The sequence below is a fragment of the Pleurodeles waltl genome, chromosome 7 (assembly GCF_031143425.1).
Source record: "Pleurodeles waltl isolate 20211129_DDA chromosome 7, aPleWal1.hap1.20221129, whole genome shotgun sequence".
Classification (NCBI taxonomy): domain Eukaryota; kingdom Metazoa; phylum Chordata; class Amphibia; order Caudata; family Salamandridae; genus Pleurodeles; species Pleurodeles waltl.
In genome coordinates this window covers 772,686,086-772,701,192 of record NC_090446.1, presented here as the reverse complement: position 1 = coordinate 772,701,192, position 15,107 = coordinate 772,686,086, and the positions used below count along the sequence as shown (strand labels likewise).

General features: G+C 46.1%; 1 protein-coding gene across 1 annotated transcript in view; it reads left to right on the top strand.

The window, feature by feature from the left end:
• The first annotated feature begins 235 nt into the window (after positions 1-235).
• The window catches only part of LOC138247318 (neuropeptide Y receptor type 6-like), a 309,403-nt gene continuing 294,531 nt past the window's right edge, over positions 236-15,107 (top strand). Inside the window, exon 1 of the mRNA XM_069202012.1 lies at positions 236-462. The gene's annotated coding sequence lies outside the window, so the exon portion shown is untranslated. The remainder of the gene's footprint in view (positions 463-15,107) is intronic.

Sequence of the window (15,107 nt, the reverse complement as noted above, 5' to 3'; positions counted from 1 at the left end):
CAATAAAACACGCTCACGTTCGGGCTAACCAAAGACAATATAACACAAAACGTGATCCAGGGAAGTGGTTGTAAAAACACACACAGCAAAATAGAATATCACCATGGCTACAGGTGCTATCGCCTCCCTACACGTTGCCTATTGGCGCGCGCCTCATGTCGGACGGCTCAGCCTGCGTTTATTCTTCATTCACTTTCCTTCAATCAGCTTGTTTTTTCCACTTTTGAAAAATCACTGATTACAGCAGCTGCCCTGCCCAAGGGGCCAAGAGAGAGAAGAAAAGAAAGAGCTGCAGAGAAGAAAGTCACACCTGAACTGATGCTGGTGTGATCATACGGCACAGGACCGCTGCCTCTCGTACTTAGAAGAGAACACGGCGTGAATTTATCAGAAGTATCCTTTCCACGAAGAAAAACAGCTGACGTGAACATTGACTTCTGTTTACAGCCATTTATTTCACAGGTAAGACTCAATCAATACAAATACTTTTAAATGCTGTCTACTTGTACGTTTTTTAAAAACCAAGTTTCATCTTCAAACATTTGTAGAGAATTTAATGTTGCGGCTGATATTTCATAAAAATCTGCCACATTCCTTTCACAAGCACTCTAGAGTTTCGGGGTCTAGAGTTATTGATAATATTGTGAAAAGTTGATGACAATATGCACTTACATATCGTTTGTGGAAACTTGCATATTCAAATGTTTCCGATACTGCATTTACCACAGGGTACAGCTCCTCATTCTGGTGTGGATGTGACTTTTCATTTCATTTTAAATATAACTTGTATTTAAATGCCATGAAGAAAGGTGCAAACTATGTTTTTACTAATATATGTAGAACTATCTTCTAGAGTACTTGAGCTGTAAATGTCTTTACAGGTTCTAATGTCCGCTTATCCTTGCAATACAATACATCTCTGAATATTATTTTTAGTTGGTGCATTTCCTTCCTTGTTTACCCTACTGCTGTAAAGCAATTTCTATGGCAAGCCTAAATCCTCATGATACCAGGCTAATCGGTTGTGTTGATCTCATTGGCCCACTGGACTGAAAATTCAGTCATATTGCTTGGCTATCCACAATGGATATGTGTTGGGCAAACAATGATTTACAGTGGAGACTATTTGAACATTGGATGGCCATTCTCAATAACTTGACCGGATTTTACTAATTGGTGGGTTATTGATTGCTAGATATGAAATTTAGATTTGTATAACAGCATTACTCTCAGTAGATGTTGCACTCTTGTTTACAAATTCTACTTTTCAGTTTTTATGCCTCTCTCACAGCTTTTTTATTCAGGTTTTATGCCTCTCTCACTGTTTATGAATACATTAATTATTTTGAATTTCGTGCATGAGGATATATGTTTTACTTCAAAAAAGTCTCACAGTACTGTCATGTTTTAACTTTGCATGTAGGCTTTAGGTTCTGTCTTTGATCCAATCCACGTAAAATCATTTTTTAAATAGTAATAAGAGATTAGAGTGAGTTATGTGGTTTTGATTCTATGTAAGTATCGTCCATGATATGTCGAGTTTACTGATCCTGTAACGAGGACAGATAATTGATGTAACAGCCGTTTTGCCTTTCGCTGCATTTCCTAGTTGAAACGTGATCAGTCTCGCACTGTTCAGCGAGGCACCTTACCTTTCCCAATTCCCGTCTCAACAGCTGCTTGCATGGGGAGAATCAAGCATGTCGGTAAGTGCAATCATGAGATAGTGAAAAGGCTTGACATCTGGGCACGATAAAAAAATTTGCACAGTCGCAAGTTAGAGACTGGGAAACAGTACAGGATGGTTTTAAAGGTTACATTTTTACAAAAAAAAGAGTAAATCTGCATCCATAAATTTCACAACTATATTTGGAGCAGAGTTAGGATTTTTGGATTCGTAAAGGATTTCAAGTGTTCTACTAGAAAGATGCTACAGAGACCTTTCCTGGAGCACTCACATGCGTAAGCAGCTACTCATGCTTAATTGCACATGCTGTAAAGTTGCATACCTGCAAATGCCTGACAATTATAAAGATACTCTTTACATGATAACTTTTTTTTTTCAAATGAGGAAATATTTTTACCCATGTAGACACCTATTCGCCTCCACCCCTCCACCTTTTGGGGCGTTCCTTTCTCATTCACAATGTGAAATTCACGTGGTAGGAGTACATTTCTGAGAGTAGTACCATGCCATGGAAAGGCTAGTGAATACCCACAAAATCATAAGTTTGTGGGACTTTCCCTGCCTGGAATGCCATACCAAGCACACAGGAGCACATCTTTCCATCAGTGTAATGCTACAGCTGAGTAAATTGATGTATTAGAGCAACTTCACATTTTAGGAACAGCAAAATTAACATTGCTCTCATAATCATGCCAGTGGCACAACTAAGGGGATAGTAGATGCACACATTAATGTGAGAATATTGTCAGCCTCTATATGTATCTACCAAAAGTAATCATATATTCGATTTTTTTTTTTACATATGTAGCCCACCAGTCTGCTTGAGAAGAATGAACATTTTGATTGAGTGAGCCCGCCTAATATCTCACTGCATATATAAGCATAGAATGGACCATCTTTCTCTGGTCCCTGCTGTATACATTCCAACCCTCCCGATTAGGAACGGAGACTACCATTTCAAGGCTAGACTCCTGCCTCCTGATTCCTGCATGCCGAATGACCAATCATGATCTGCTAGAAAAAGGCAGCAAGAAATATACATCCTGAGCCCCTTGCCCTTAATTCTTGAAGGGTGAGACTAGAGTGTGTGACAGCCCTCGACATTTAATTGTTGGCAGTTTTATATGACACATACAAAAACAGAGCTAGGAACTCTGTTTTTCTTTGCACTATGTTATTAAACTGCCAAAAATTAAATGATGATTGTCTGTCACCATACATGCCAATTTACCCGATTCAGACAGATTACCTCTACTTCAATCCATGGGGAAAATGCATTCTCCCGACTATTTTCTTAAAATCTCCTACTTGCCTGCTCAAAAATGTTACAAAAAGTGAATACTCCCATTCATCATAAATCAAAACCTATTTAAACAAACATGTAGACTTTTTTCGTCATACCCCCACTAATTCCTTCAAAAATATTTATAACTACTCAACAATTAAACACATTTTCAGACAAATCCACAGCAAAACAATAATTTTTAAACCAATATCAGCATGTTTTATGAGCAACTATGATATCCTTACACATATACAAGCTGTAATTTCACATTCCAATACCATTTTTTTTTACAAACACCATACTAATTAATCATTAATTAAAACAGTAACCAAAAATAATGAATCATTATATATTTTCACAAAAGAGCAGGCTCTATTTCTTGCACATACATATACAAGCTGTAGTTTCACATTCCAGTACCAGTTTTTTCAGATTACAATGACCCATTTTTCAATGTGGGATGCACAGATCCTGCCCGCCAGTCTCCATGAGATTGGAGGTTCGTCTTCTCGCCCAGGCACCCTCAAATGCCCGTGACACCTCCCACATCCTGGGACTTGCCCAGATCCCTCCTTCCAGACTACAAATCCCAGAAGCTTCCACTTTGGGTACGAGATTGGAGCTTCGTCTTCCCGCTCAGGCACCTCAAAAGCTTGTGCCGCCTCCTGCATTGTGGAACTTGCCCAGACCCCTTCCGCCAGACTACACATCCCCGCAGCAGAGATTGGAGCTTCATCTTTCCGCCCAGGCACCCTCAAAAGCCTGCGCCGCCTCCCACATTGCAGGACTTGCCCAGATCCTTCCTGCCAGACTACACATCCCAGCAGCCTCCACTGCCGGGACAAGATTGGAGCTTTGTCTTCCTGCCCAAGCACTCTCAAAAGCCTGCGCCACCTACTGCATTGCAGGACTTGCCCATATCCCTCCTGCCAGACTACACATCTCAGGAGCCTCTGCTGCTGGGACGAGATTGGAGCTTCGTCTTCCTGCCCAGGCACCTTAAAAGCTTGCGCCGCCTCCCACATTGTGGAACTTGCCCAGATCCCTTCCGCCAGACTACACATCCCAGCAGCAGAGATTGGAGCTTCATCTTTCCGCCCAGGCACCCTCAAAAGCCTGCGCTGCCTTCCACATCGCAGGACTTGCCCAGATCCCTTCTGCCAGACTACACATACCAGCAGCCTCCACTGCACCACTCCTGCCTACAAGACCAAGAACACCCCACAACTGCTCCATTGCATCTTGCTCAACGCCCATTCACTTGGCAAACATGCCAAGGAAACCTGGGACACCATCACCACCCTCTCCACTGACGTTGCCTTCATCACTGAAACGTGGCTGAACCCTTCCTCGAACCCCGACATCACCACACCACTCCCAAAGGCTACAATGTGATACACCAAGACCGTGCCAACAAACAAGCCGGAAGCATCGCCATCATCTTAATGGAAACCATCAGATGCACCATCAACAACAATGATCCAACTCCTGTCATGAAACACCTCAACATCCTACTTCAGACTGATGTGAAGACCGTGATAAGAAGCACCCTCACCTACAGACCCCCAGGACCCCAAGCAGCATTCTGCAATGCCATCCTCAACCTCATCATCCCCCTTAGATATCGACTCTCAACACTACGTCGTACTCAGTGACCTCAACTTCCACATCGACGACCCCAACAACACCAACTCCACCGCCCTCCTGGAGAACCTGAACAACATTGAACTCACCCAACTGGTCACCAAACCCACGCACAAAGCCAGACACATACTCAACCCCATTTTCACCTCCAGCAACAGAGAATCAAATTCAGCCACACCATAGAACTCACCTGGACTGACCACACCATTGTACACTTCACCATCACCGACGACCATCACATCATCACTAGGCTTCAGATATCATCCTGCTGCGGTTGGAGTAAGGTCTCGGAAACTCACTGGCCACAGGCCCTCACCAGCACGCAACCCAAGGCCTCAACAGACCTCGGCCAGGCCATCCAGAACTTTGCCACCTGGATCACTGACAGCGCCGTCAGAGTCACCCCACTGAAATCTACAAAATACAACAAGACCTCCAAAAATGCCAGCTGGTACACCCCAGAGCTCAGGACTACCAATCTCAACTTTCACCAACTGGAGAAATGATGGCACACCACCAAGAACCCTGCTGACAGAGCAGCTCAAAAAACAGCCCTCAGCAACTGTCATCAGCACATCCAAAAAGCCAAAAAAGCAGCCATCACCACCCGCATCAACTACACTGCAAACCACACAAAGGAACTCTTCAAAATGTTCAAAGAATTCTCCAACCCCACTTCCATAAAGAACACCATCCACCCCTCCCAAGAACTCTGCAACACTATCTTGGACTACTTCCGCAGCGAGATCACCAACATCTACAACAATTTCAACCTCCAACCTGCCACTCTCAACCCCACCAACCTCAACCAACCAGCGAACATCAGCCAAACCATTACCACCTGGTCTCCGCTCGCTGCCTTTACCACCACAGTCATCATGTCTTCCATCCACTCCGGGGCACCCACTGATCCCTGCCCCACCACCTCTACAACCTTGCAACAAACCCAGTCAGCATGCAGCTCACCAGCATCACCAACTCCTCCATCTGCAGAGCAACCTTCCTGCACAGATGGAAACACGCTGATGTCAGACCCCTTCTAAAGAAAATCTCAGCCGACCCCTGAGATCCCCAAAACTATCATCCGATCTCCCTGCTCCCCTACTCAGCCAAAGTACTTGAGAAAGCCATCAACCCGCAGCTCCCTGAATTCCTGGAAAAAAAACACCTACTAGATGCCTCACAATCAGGATTCCGTGCAAACCACAGCACTGGGACCATGCTGATCGCCGCCACAGACGACATCAGAACACTCCTCGACCAAGGAGAAACTGGAGCCCTGATCCTCCTCGACGTCTCCACAGCATTCAACACTATCTCCCACATCACCCTCACAATTAGACTCTACAAAATAGGCACACAACAAGACACCCTCAAGTGGATTGCATCCTTCATTACATGATGTACTCAGGGCATCCGACTGCCCCCCTTCACCTCAGCACCCAAAGACAGCAGATGCGGTGTACCACAAGGATCATCGCTCAGCCCCACCCTGTTCAACATCTACATGACCCCCCTCACAGAAATTGTGAGATCCCAAGGACTCAACATAATCTCCTATGCAGACGACACTCAACTGATCCTCTCACTTATCAAGGACCCCTTCAACGCTCAATCCAACTCCTGCAACACCATGACCAACATAGCCAAATGGATGAGAGACAACTGCCTCCAACTCAATTCCGACAATATCAAAGTACTGATATTCGGGAAGAACAACTCTGCAAGGGACCACAGCTGGTGGCCTGCAGAACTCTGACCCACACCCACACCTCTTAACAATGCATACAGCCTCTGCATCATCCTTGTCAATGCAGTCGCCTCCTCCGCCCTTGTCACCAGCCGCCTCCACTATGGCAATGCTCTCTATGTCGGCATCTCCACCCAGCTCTTCAGAAGACTCCAGACCATACAGAACACTGTTGCCAGACTCATCCTGGACCTCCCCAAATGAACCCTGACCATACAGAACGCTGCTGCCAGACGCATCTTGGACCTCCCCAAACAAACCCACATCACCCCCCACCTGAGAGACCTCCATTGGCTCCCCATCCAGATGAGATGCCAGTTCAAGATTCTTATGCACACCTACAAAGCCCTCCATGACCTAGAACCTGCCTATATTAACCATTGGCTGAACTTCCACCAACCCTCCAGACACCTGTGCTCCTCTTCACTCGCACACTTCCCCCACATGGTGGCTGCTCCTTCTCATCCATTGCAACCAAGATCTGGAACAAATTTCCCCTCAGCTCCGTACAGCCCCCTCGCTGGCAGACTTCCATAAGAGACTCAAGACCTGGCTCTTCGATGGAGACACAGCACCCAGATACCCCTTGTGTGTGACAGTGTTGCACTTTAGAAATGCCGTTTGATTGATTGATCAAATATATTCAATCATTAATTACAACAGGAACTAGAAAATGAATCATTAAATATGTCCACAAAAGAGCAGGCTCAGTTTCTTGAAGATTCAACTATTACCAACCAAATTATTTATGGCAAAAAGTAACCTCCTACATTTCACCAACTGCACTCCACAGTCATGCACACAAACTCACCAATGAATGAAGAGACACTTTCAGTTATTGGGTTTCTGTCTGTGAAGGGTGTGATAATGCTATTGGTAATGTGTGACTATTAGTCTGAGAGGGTAGTGAGACTGCTGACAACAGAATAAGACTGCTATTGTGTTTGAGGTGTGAGAGTGTTGTCAATAGAGTGAGACTGCTATTACGCAAGAGGCATGATGACTGTCAATATTGTAGGAATACAAGTCTGGCGTGATGAGATTAGTGCTTGTTCAATGTGGTTGCTACTTTGATAAATGGAGAGTGCTGCCATTAGTGTAAGGTTGTGTGTATGTGAGAGTTGTAAGACTGGTTCTAGTAGTGTATGACTGGTACACTGTGGGGTGTGAAAGTGCTTCTGGTAATGTGTAGCTGCTAGTCTGAAAGGGGTCTGAGAGTGCTGTCACCATTTAGGATGTTTTGATTTTCCATGGGAGGCGTAAGGGAGGCACAATGAGGTGAAATAACATTATTTCTCTTAGTTTTTCCCCTCTTTCTATGTGTGCTGCATTTTGCATTAGAAAGAGGAAAACGCCTCCATTGATTGTTTTTGTGTAAGAAGGTGTCCCTTCCTGCACAAAAACAATTGTGCCAACAATGCAGACTCTCTTGTACCATGGTGCAGAAAAGGCAGGAATGCATTGCATGTCATAAATATGGCACATTCCAGCCCTCTCTTCTTGACGCAGAGTAGCGCAGCAAGAAGCTTTGTGGCGCTGCCCTGCACCATAAAGTTGTAAATAGGGCTCTTGGACCTTAAGCAAGTGGTTCACGCCTCCGTATTTTCGAGACTAACTACCAAAATGTTCTCCTTACAGAGATACCTAAATCTCACTTAGCCCTTCTGGAGGCAGTACTTAACTCCGCTGCTAGACTCATCTCAGGAGCAAGATACTAAAATCACATCTCATCCATGACTATCAAAGCCAGAAGCACCTTCAAAGCGGCACACATTACTTCAAAACCCTTGTACAGTGGCACTCCAGAGCACATGCGTCAAAAACTCTCATTGTTCAGGAGATACCTCTCCACATGAAATGCAAATTCTCTTCTCCTAGAATCCCCTCGATTCAGGAAAAAAAGAACAATCTCTTGTTCTTCCGCGATAAATGTGGAACTCTGTCCCCATGGATATTCGTACCACCTTCTGTTTGAGACTTTCAAACAGGCGCGGCCCGTCCTTTAGGGCGGAGGGGCCATGCCCCCCTATTTTTTGCCCCTCATGAAGAGTGTTTGTCAGGCTGAACAAAGGTCAGCCTGACAGACACTCTTCATTTTCAGCTCAGACAGCCAGGAGCAGACATGCGCGATTTGCGCTGACTCCTGTCTGCCTGAGCTGAACTTTGCTGGGCTGAGGAGGTCACAGCTCCTATGGGCGTGACCTCCTCGGCTCAGCAAAGGTGCCTCAAGGCCCTCCCTTGGGTGACGAGGAAAGCGTCATCCATTGACTTCGACCTGGGTGCTTCAGATTTAAGCCCTGAAGCTCCCAGTGCGAGTGTCAATCAGTGACACTTCGTCATAGAGTGGGGTGGAGTCAGCAGTCTTACTGACCCCATCCCACTCTGTGATGAGGCTGGGACTGCTGCCTTCCCTCATTGGCTGACCTAAAGTCAGCCAATGAGGGAAGGCAGCAGTCCGAACCCTCCTGGGACCTCGAGGCTGAAGGTAAGTGTGTGTGTGTGTTTGTGATGTTTTAAAATGAATGTTTGGTGCGTGCGTGCATGTTTGAATGTTATGAGTGTTGTTTATGGATGTGCGTGCGTGCATGAAAGAATGAGTGTGTGTAATCTTTTAAAATGAATGTTTGGTGCCTGCATGCATGTTTGAATGTTATGAGTGTTAATAGATGTGCGTGCGTGCGTGAAAGAATGAGTGTGTGATGTTTTAAAATGAATGTTTGGTGCGTGCATGCATGCTTGAATGGTATGAGTGTTAATGGATGTGCATGCATGTGTGTCTGAAAGAATGAGTGTGTGTGAACGTCTAAAATGAATGTTTGGTGCGTGCGTGCATGTTTGAATGTTATGAGTGTTGTTAATGGATGTGCGTGCGTGCATGTCTGTGTGTGAAAGAACGAGTGTGTGTGTGTGTGTGTGCTTCCCGCCCGCCCCCCTCCCTCCTAAAGCTGCCAGCCGCCACTGCTTTCAAAAGAGGCTTAAAGCCCTCTTGATCCAGAAATACCTTATGAAAAAAGGTGCTTTCAAGTACCTTTCCATCTTAGAGCTTTGTTATCCCACGGAGAGCAGTGCAATATGTACTAATTTAGTGTATTGCTTCTGCAGCATGGACCCTGCATCTTAATATAGTACTATTGTCCTTGACCTAGCCCGGCAACAGATAACCCTTGTTCTTGCCATTTACCATGCGTGCTGTGTGTACAACTAATAGATACTGTGATGTGCAGTGCTTTGACAGTCTCGGTCTAATTCATGCTATGTAAAACGTTTTAAATAGATATATAAAATATGGCGCTGCATCATTTCCATTGGATGTGGGAGCCAGCTTAGAAGGGGGGATACAATATGCATCCTTCCACGTTGTACCAGCACTGCTACTGCTGCCATTAAGTACATGATGTGCTGTTACTGTTTCTTCAGTGGTCACCACACTGTAGCTGTTGGAGCTTGTGCTGCCACGGTAATGGCCAGTGGGGGGATGGACAACAGAAGGGCTGTTTTCATCTGGGATAGAGGGGAATACTGCAGTATATTTTGCAGTTTATTTTGGAGTAAGGGAGCTAGTTTGTGTGGAGGGTCAAATGCTGGTCATGGTTCCTGAGCTTTGATAAGGGCAATTGGAACCTTCTACCCCGGATGTCGTGAAGCCACGTTAATGAGAAGCAAGTACTCTCTTTAAGCACTTGACTCTCTGAGGCAGTAAGACAGAGAAGTCCACAGCTTACTCAGGGAGGGGTTGTGAGGTAAAAACTCAGAATTCCCCAAAGCACACAATGGCACTAATTTAATAATGGCCAGTTTGTGCACTTACTTTTAAAAATTAAACAAACTTCAATTTGCACTCAGCTAAATAGTAAACATAAAATTTCAAATGTGTACAATGGAAACCAAACATCTCCAGCCCATCTCTAGCCCCTGCTGAATGGTAAATCTGTGGAAGAAGGTCTTTTAGACGTAAACAATGTAAATCCCCTTTCTATTGTGTTGGTCACCGTGTTACCAATTTAAATCTCATAATATTTTATCTATCAGATACTCCATGTTGCAAACACCATTCCTACTGTATGTGTCATGGGGTTAAGGCATGCTCTTTTTCTTCCTACTGGCTTTGATTGGTCTGCATTAACATTGTCTCTGTAAGTAATGAGCAAAGAGACTATGGGGGTCATTCTGACTTTGGCGGGCGGCGGAGGCCGTCCGCCAAAGTCCCGCCGTCAGAATACCGCTGCGTGGTCAGAAGACCGCCGCTGTAATTCTGAGTTTCCTGCTGGGCTGGCGGGCGACCGCCAGAAGGCCGCCCGCCAGCCCAGCGGGAAACCCCCTTCCATGAGGATGCCGGCTCCGAATGGAGCCGGCGGAGTGGAAGGGGTGCGACGGGTGCATTTGCACCCGTTGCGATTTTCAGTGTCTGCTTGGCAGACACTGAAAATCTTGGTGGGGCCCTGTTAGGGGGCCCCTGCAGTGCCCATGCCAGTGGCATGGGCACTGCAGGGGCCCCCAGGGGCCCCGCGACACCCGTTACCGCCAGGCAGGTTCTGGCGGTCAAAACCGCCAGAGCCAGGCTGGCGGTAAGGGGGTCGGAATCCCCATGGCGGCGCTGCCTGCAGCGCCGCCATGGAGGATTCCCCAGGGCAGCGGGAGACCGGCGGGACACCGCCGGTTTTCCGTTTCTGACCGCGGCGGTACCGCCGCGGTCAGAATGCCCATGGATGCACCGCCAGCCTGTTGGCGGTGCATCCGCGGTCGTTGGCCTGGCGGTAGTCTACCGCCAGGGTCAGAATGACCCCCTATGTCATTAGGGGTACCTCAACTGTTTCCTGAACACATACCCATAAAAAGGCAGAGTCAAAGCCCTGATTGTAGTTATGTTAGTACACGCCTTGATCACTTGACCCACAAGGTAGTGAGGCAGAGCAGTCCAGGGTTAGTCAGGGGCAGAGTTTCAGTTAGACACCAGGAGCTGCGAAAACCACGTTAAGACATTATGGATCAATGTCTAGTCAATGCTTTTACTTTTGAATTGAAACTGTACTTTATTTCATGTACATCTAAATATTAAAATTACAAACGCAAACAATGAATAGCAAAGAACTTTTACCCCTGCTGCACGAGATCGGTGTAAATTCCCTGTCTTACACAGTGCAATGCCCCTTCCTATAGTGTTTGACATCGAATTTACGATGTACAAACACCTTCCTCTAGCATTAGTCAGAATTCACAATAGAAACCCCATTTGTCAGAGAGTTTGCAATATAAAATGACTTCCTAATCTGTTAGTCATACAGCTCACAATGCAACCACACTTCCTACTGTATGTGTCACATGATTATGCCTGCGTTGTTCACACAAGCGGAATGACGTTTGCCTGAACAACGCAGGCCTTTTTCTCTGCTTTAACCACGCATGTGCTGAACCACGCACATGCGTGGTTACGGCAGAGAAAAAGGAAGATCCATCGGGAGAGGACACGGTCAGGTAAGTGGGGGGGGTCAGTATTGGGGTAGTGTTTAGGGGTGGGTGCAGGGGGTGAAGGGGTTGGGGAGGTTAGGTTATTTTTGCTTTTTAAGGGGCTGGGTGGGGGGGGGTCAGTACGATGGTTTTTAGGGCCGGGTGGTGGGTTGGGGTAATTTTGTTTTTAGGGGAGTCGGGTTTTTAGGGGAGGTGGGTCGGGGTAATTTTGTATTTAGGGCGGGTGGGGGGTTGGATTTTTAGGGAAGGAGCGTCAGGGTAATTTTGTAGTTAGGGCAGGGGGGTCGGTTTTTAGGGGCAGGATGGGGGTCAGGGTAATTTTGTATTTGGGGGGGTTAGGATAATTATGTTTTTAGGGTGAGTGGGGGGTGGGTTTTTAAGGGTGGGGTTGGGGTAATTTTGTATTTAGGGTGGGTGGGGGGTTGGGTTTTTAGGGGTGGGGATGGGGGTTGGGGTGATTTTGTATTAGGGGCGGGTGGGTTATTAGGGGTGGGGGTGGGGGTCGGGGTATTTTTGTATTTAGGGCGGGTAGGGGGTCGGGTTTTTAGGGGCAGGGTGGGGATTGGGGTAATTTTGTATTCGGGGCAGGTGGAGGATTGGGTTTTTAGGGGCGGGGTGGGGTGATGGGGTAATTTTGCATTCAGGGCAGGTGGGGGGTCGGGTTTTTAGGGGCGGGATAATTTTGTATTTTGGGCAGGTGGGGGTGGGGCATTAGGGGTGGTGGTAGGAAGTCGGGGTAATTTAGTATTTAGGGCGGGTTGGGGGGTTGGGTTTTTAGGGGGGGGTTGGGGTAATTTTGTATTCAGGGCAGGTTGGGGTTTTAGGACCGGGGGTGGGAGAGTTGCAGTAATTTTGTATTTTGGGGTTGGGTAGTTTTATTTTTTGGGGGTGGGTCGGTTTTAGGGCTCGGTGGGTGGGGGGTATAGGGGTAGTTTTTAAAGGTGGAGGGTCGGGGTACTTCTGTTTTTAGGGGTGGGGTGGGGGGTAAAGATGATTTTGTTTTTAGGAGTTGGGTTGTTTTATTTTTGAGGGTGGGGGACGGTTTTAGGGCTCAGGGTGGGTGGAGGGTATTGGGGTAGTTTTTAAGGGTGGTGGGGTCGGGGTACTTCTGTTTTTAGGGTGGGAGTGGCATGCAACAACCACACATGCCGTTTCCACACATGCCTTTATTAGGCATGCCTTTAGAATGAAACATCGTTGTAAAGGCATGCGTGGTAAAGACATGCGTGGAAACAACGTGGTCGTTGTTCCGACCGCGTTGTTCAGGCATGCGTGGTTGCCGCATGCATGGTTCCACCATACAACCCATGACCATACCGGAGAGAACATACCTATTTCCTACTGTATTTTAAACAGGGTCTACCTTGACAATATCTCCATTACTTATGAGCAATGGAAGCACTCCATAGCTGGGCTTGCACGATTGATGCCTAATCAAATGCCCATAAGCAAGATCAACAGAGTGACAGAGAAAAAACTCTTACTATTATATAACAATGAGCACCAACTACACCCCTTTAGCACTTTGCAGTCAACATAGTGAGGTAGAGAAACTCAAAATCTACTCAGGAAGGCGGTGTGATGCTGAAACCAGGCACATGTTGGCACTTACTATATCAATGCTTAGTTGCTTTTCTTTTTTTTAAAGTGTATTAATTCATACACAACTAAGTCTGAAACATAAAATTACAAATGTACTCAATGAAACACAGAAATCTGTACCGCCCACAGAATTAAATATCTGTGTGAAGAGGTCTCTCAATATTAAACAATGTAAACTCCCTTCCTATTGTATTTGTTACAGGGTACACTATTTAATACCCCCTCCTTCTGGTGTTTGTCAGAGAATTCACAATGTAAAACCCCTTCCTGTTGCATATGTCAGAGAGGTCACAATGAGGTCCCGTTGCAAATGGGTTCTGCCTATTTAGTCTTCTAGCAGTTTTTGCTTTTGATGACCCTGTTTTTGGACATTTTTTGTGGGTGAGTCTCATTAACTGAGTCTCACTCATGGTAATTTCAGGGTAATTGGACCAAGCATGTTTAACACCAGAGTCTGCCTTTTAAGACAAGGTCAATGCCATAAGGGGCATTTGTTTGGTTACACATGAACCCATAAGCACACACATGCGTAGGCTACCTGTGAGAGACTAACGTTGTGCACAGCCTGGTAGCTGCACACAGATAACAAGCCTGTGGCAGTTTTAAACTGCAAATTCGACTTGTCAAAATAACTCCTTTTCACAGCACTAATCCTTCCTTTTTAATAAATATAAACATGCCCCTCTTATTAGACCTTAATGCCCATAAACTGCGTGCCAGGTATTTAAAAGTAGGACATCCAAAAGTTAATGGTTGGCATGTCCTTACAGTGAAATATCCCCAAAGGCTAGGTAGCAAGGTTGGCTGCTTTTACAGGGAAACACTGGGCTACCGTTCACAAATGCTACATTCAAATTGATAGTACTTAGAGAAATCATTCAAGGACTCATTTTTATAGTTATTCAAAATCTAATTTAATGGTAAAATTGAATTGTGTCTAATTACTAATGGTAAACTCGAATTTTGATTAACTATTAGGCAACAAGTACTTTAAAAAGTTAACATTTTCCTGCCGAAAGCTGGTAAGCATTTAGCTGTTACCTCGCAGCTGGATGACTCCCCTATGGTGAAGTGTGGATTGCTCCTGACAAGGGACAAAGGACTTGGGTTCGGGGAGGTGCTGACCTTCCCTTCACAGGATGGGCTGGAAACTGTGCCCAAGGACTAGGTACATTTCAAAGGGGCCTACCATGTCACAATCAGATGAACCTGAGACCAGGCCTTTGCCCTTTCTCTCTCTGTTACTCTAACCAAATTGGCTCTAAATCAAGGAGGGGAGGAGCTGATTTGGAGTGACCACAAGGGAGGATTTGCCTATTTCCATAGCCACACCTCTGGATGGGCACAGGGAGCTCTGACCGGGGCGAAATGGTTCTGCCATATTGGATTGTTCCAGAATGCTGTGAGAGGAAGTTTGGGACTGGACTGAGAGATGATGTAGCATCCTAGGATTGGCCAGGGGCGCTTGGTGTCTAGACCTTTCCACCCACACTTATAACCACCTGCAGAAGTGAGAGACAGGACGAACCTGGACCTGGATGGTGACAGCATGAAAATCATGGACAGCTTGAAGGAGAAGCCATTTAATGCCCCTGATGGAGTCAGGACTTTGCCTACAACTCACCCCAGGACTAAGTGGGTCTCACCAGGGCTAGCGGTGCTGGCCCCCTTAT